A 4976-nucleotide genomic window follows, 5' to 3' on the forward strand; every position below is an offset into this window, starting at 1 on the left:
GAGAGAGAGAGAGGGAGAGAGAGAGAGAGAAATGAAACAAAAAGCCTAACAGTACTGTTACTAGAGCTAGGAATTGGCTCCATACTGAACTACTTAAAAACCCTCCTTAGAAAGATAAAACTATGCTGTTATTTATATCCTTTTGCAAATTTTTAAGAGTGCTGAGATAACACCAAAATGGGGGGATTCCTAAGGTTATTTGTGACTTAAGTAGGAGTTGGGAAAGTATTTAAATTTAGAGAGAGAGAGAGCTCAGAAAAGCCTCCTGATGAGGTGTGAACCAATGGAAAACTGCACAGGGAAAATTAATCAGAAAGGCAGTATGTGGGCTAATCCTGCAGTAGAAGGAAATGGGCAAGGCAAGCCAGCGTCCTTGTCTATGCCTTGGTCTGATGATGTTTCAATTGAGGGAAGTACCCTTTTAATTCGACGGCACCCAGGACTGATACCATACTGACATCTTGTGGTTACAAGTATCATGACATGTAGCTGGCCCCAAAGCAAACAGGGACCTGCGTATTAATATTACTACCATCTGTCAACTCTGCAACACTTAAAAACCTTCAAATGTTTTCTTCCCCACAAGCTCACTGTTTTCACACCATGGAAACAGAAGTGAGGTGGCTGCCGCGGTATCGAGGAACATGTGTGCTGGCCGGCAGCTTAATTGTGACGTTGGCATTTGTACTCCGACTGGGTCGTGCTAGTACCTCTAATAAATGTCACTGTTTTCAGGCATTTGCAACTCTTGGCTGAGCATTGCTTCTTATCTGGCACCTGAGACTTTGGATAGGAAAGTTACTGAAACGTACTGGTTGTTTTAAAAGTGAAATGAAAACTGCAGCTGGAGCTTTCAAATAGCAACCAAGCTTCCCCTCAGGAGGAAATAGAAAAATAACCGGCTTCCTTGGAACTTTAAAATTAGATTTCTCTTCACAGCCATACCCAGGAGTTACCTGGTAACGGACGTGTGCCAGAAATACTCCGTCTCGCAGACTCCCATGTTGTATCAAGTGTCTACTACACTCAAAGCACTTGAGGGCAGGGGCCGGCCCAGTGGCTCAGTTGGTTAAGAGCTTGCTCAAGGGTGTGAGCTCTGAGCAACAGGGTCGCAGGTTCGAGTCCTGGCCCGAGCCGAGCTGCCGCTGAGCTGCCAACAGGTGGCAGGGTGGCTCAGCTAAAAAAAAAAAAAGCACTTGAGGGCAATGGTGTGTCCCGGAGAGCACGTGGTCCAGGAGGCAGGAACACAGGTTCCCGTACCAGAAAGCAAAGGAGAAGTGGAGAAAGGCCGACATGTGCCAAGAGAGTCCTAGGGTGGGAGACACCAGGAAAGGCTTCCACAGGGGTGCAGCATTTATCTTTTCGGATAAGCAGTTTGGGGCAAATAAAGATGGGCATGAAAGCATTTATAGCAGGGCGGGTCAGGGCCCAGGCCTCGGGAACCAGACAAACCAGGATTTAATTCCTAGGCCTGTCACTTCCTAACTGCACCTCTGCGCATGTTACTCAAGCTCTCAAAGCCTCATTTTCTTCATCTGAAAAGCAGGGACGATCATTCCTTTCATGCTGTAGTTGTGAGAAATGAATGAAATAATGTGTAAGAGGGATGACTCCCACATACGAAGGATACACAAACGTCACGGTTAACAGCTGGAGGGGGCAGCAGGCATGGAGAGACGAGCGGGAGGGGCCACTGCCACTTCCTGTTGAAACCAGGCGTGTGTGAGCACAGTGGGCGTGTGACAGACGAGGACTAAGTGGGGGAGCCCGGGGCCGGGGGAGTAGAAGGCACTGAATACCCGGCTGAGGCATCTGACTTGCTCTTGCTTCGTCTGTGTGCCTCAAGTGTCACCTGAACCTTCACCTCTTCATTTTTCTCATCGCTTTATATTCTCTCCCCAGAGGTTATTTCAGCTGCTTGAAGGCACAGGCCTCCTTATCGCAACACACCCAGCAGAGGGCCGCGTGCATGGCAGCCACTCAAGAAGCATCGGGCCCGTACCCTCCCTGTGCTGGGTCACTGCTGGCAAATTAACCTCTCTTGGTGGCAGGCTCCTCATCAGTCAACTATAAATAAATAACAATACCTGCCTCCTTTTGGTTGCCGTGAAGATGAAATGAGATAATGCAAGTGAAGTCACGCAGGACAGCCTCTAGAAGGGACAACCGCTATCAGAGTTGTCAGTAATTTCCTATGAGATCCGGTCTCCAAGGCCTAAGGATATGCTTAGGTTAAATCGGGGAGGAACGCACAATATCACCACAAAAATATTTGGTGAGGGATTTGTTAAGGAAATTGGGTTATCGTCTTAATTTCTCAGCATTATGTAACTTCTGAGTTTTGAAGCAGAGCTCCAAACACACCATGGCAGCACTGCCCTTAACTGCTTTTCCAGACAGAATCTTTCCAAATTTCCACCAGAAGAATGCAGCGGGCACCACCTCACCCTGATCGTCCTAACAAATGGGGGAATCATGCCGTAAGGGGATGGCTGCGCTCCCACATCTGTTCCTACCTGCCAACAATGTGTGGCAGTGGGTCCTAGGGCAGATACCATCTTTTTAAAAACAACAACTTTTATGGGTTTTTTTGTTCATAACTAAAAAAAAAAATAACAGATAGGACTACAGAAAAAGTGGAGAATCAGGAGGATAAATGTTACTCATTGTCAACTACCCAGAGTGCAGCTTGCGCATTCTGCTGTATTTCCTTCTGGTCTGCTTTGCATATATTTTTTAGAATAGGCCAGTCTTCTCACTTAATACAACCTAGAGACTTTGCTTAATATTTTACTCTTCACAAAACAATTACTAAGCACTCATTTAGGACACAAAGCTGTGCCTGACATGAAGAGGTTCTGAAAGCCGTGTGAGAGGAGGTCCATGCTCTCCAGAAGCCTGTCCCTTAGCTGAGGATACATGACGATACTCAGGGGAAAATAAATAATGGTCTACAGGGGCGGCCGGTTAGCTCAGGTGGTTAGAGCACAGGCTCATAACACCAAGGTTGCTGGTTCGATCCCCACGTCGGCCAAGGAGCTGCGTCCTCCACAACTAGATTGCAACAACTACTTGACTTGGAGCTAATGGATCCTAGAAAACCACACTGTTCCCCAATAAAATAAAATTTTAAAAAACTCTACGATAATGACTGCAGAAAGGGGAAGCACAAACAAAAGGTCTGTAAGGGGTTCACACCTACACAAGATGGCCCAGAATGGTCTAGAGGGGGTTTCATGAAGGAAGATGAACATGATGAGTCTGATCAGGAAGCACTATTATTCTACAGATAATTCTGAATCGCTCACAACTCTGCTAGTTTACTCCCCTTTTCTCAATAGGAAGATTTTCCCAGAATGAAAGATTCACTGAACTCATTCCTGTGGCTCTGCCTTTGCTATTATGGATAAAACTGTGCTCTTGCAAAAAGGGGAAAGAAAAAGAAAAAAAAAAAGCTGTTTCTCAAAATACCATGAATGAGCCTAAAAGTAATGCAAAGCAATTTTAAAACTATGTTTTTTTATTCATAGGAAAACCAGAGCTTTGAGTAAACATCAAGAAAGTTATCTGAAGAATTAGAAGTGAATTCTGAAATTCCAGTATCCTGGTGTCGAAGCAATACCAAATACAAGACATCGTGTACAAGCATTAGAAGGAATAAAATTTGTTAGGGAGACACATCCCTATTCTACATACATGATCTTGGAAGTTGGAACTACTTATCAACCACACATAACTCCTGGGGTGAGACTTTCCTGATTAGCTTGTCTTCACCCACTCATTCATTCAGAAAACAGTTGACCCTGGAATAACACGAGTTTGAACTGTGCGGTCCACTTATACATGAATTTGTTTCAATAAATACGTACAGTACTATAAATGCCTTTTTTCTCCCTTACGATTTTTGTAATGACGTTTTCTTTTCTCTAGCTTACGATATTGTAAGAATACAGTATATAATACATAAACATACAAAATTTATGTTGACTGTTTATGTTATTGGTAAGGCTTCCAGTCAACAAACAGTAAGCTATGAGTAGTTAAGTTTGGGGGAGTCAAAAGTTATATGTGGATTTCTGACTGTGTGAGGGGTTGGCACCCCTAGCCCCCTGCAGTTGTTCAAGGGTCAAGTGTACTGGTAAGTATTTCCGAGTGTCTGTGAGTGAGTCCAACGCTGGGCTAGTTGCTGGAGATATAGAGGTGACTGGAGCCGGGTGGACAGTGTTCCTGCTCTCATGGAACTGCCTCTTTAGTAGAAGAAGCGATGACGGGAGGAAACAGTTACAACCCAATGTGATAAATGCCATCCATCAAAGCGAGGCTAAGGGATGAGCAGCAGGGAGGTGCGCTGTCTTCACCGAGGCCTGGAGAACCAGGAAAGGCTTCTCAGAAGAGAGGATATTTGGGCTGAAAGAAGGAGAGCAGTCCGGGGAGGCAACGAAAGAGGTTGTCTAGGAAGAAAGAGTTTGTTAGAAGTTCTAGAGAAAAAAACACGTGGTGAAACCATGGAAAAGAGACACTTTATCCTCATAAAACAGATGACAAAACTGGAAAAGGTAAATTGGCCGCCTTCAGTCAGTGGCTAATAAGGGCACAAGCAGGATTCGAACCGATTGTCACTCATTCTGGTATATTATTTAGTTATTCAGAAAGAAAAACAGGCATTTGAAAATATCCTCTCTCTCTCGAGTTGGAAGATGCTGTCTGTGTTTGTTAGAGTAGACTGGTCAAGAGCCCTAGCTGGGGTTTAAAATTCTACCTTAAAATCCTACCCTCAACCCCTCAACCTTCATTTCTGATTAGTGGTATTTTTAGTCTTGTCAGGATGGCTCTCACAGCACCAGATGTTGTACTGAGGTGAAATGGAAAGATTTCTGGCTAGGTTACTGAAACCCTAAATTCTAGACAAGCCTTTTGTAGTGGCTTTGGATTTGTGAGAGATGCAAGGGGTGGGGGGAGGGGAGCCTGGAGACTTG

The 4976-nt window shown here is 44.8% G+C and overlaps 1 protein-coding gene across 2 annotated transcripts in view; it reads right to left on the minus strand.

Moving 5' to 3' along the window:
- Positions 1-4976, minus strand: part of JAZF1 (JAZF zinc finger 1) — a 311176-nt gene that overhangs the window by 159982 nt on the left and 146218 nt on the right. The gene's annotated exons all lie outside the window — the stretch shown is intronic.

The sequence above is a fragment of the Hipposideros armiger genome, unplaced genomic scaffold, assembly GCF_001890085.2.
Source record: "Hipposideros armiger isolate ML-2016 unplaced genomic scaffold, ASM189008v1 scaffold_47, whole genome shotgun sequence".
In the NCBI taxonomy this organism is placed as follows: domain Eukaryota; kingdom Metazoa; phylum Chordata; class Mammalia; order Chiroptera; family Hipposideridae; genus Hipposideros; species Hipposideros armiger.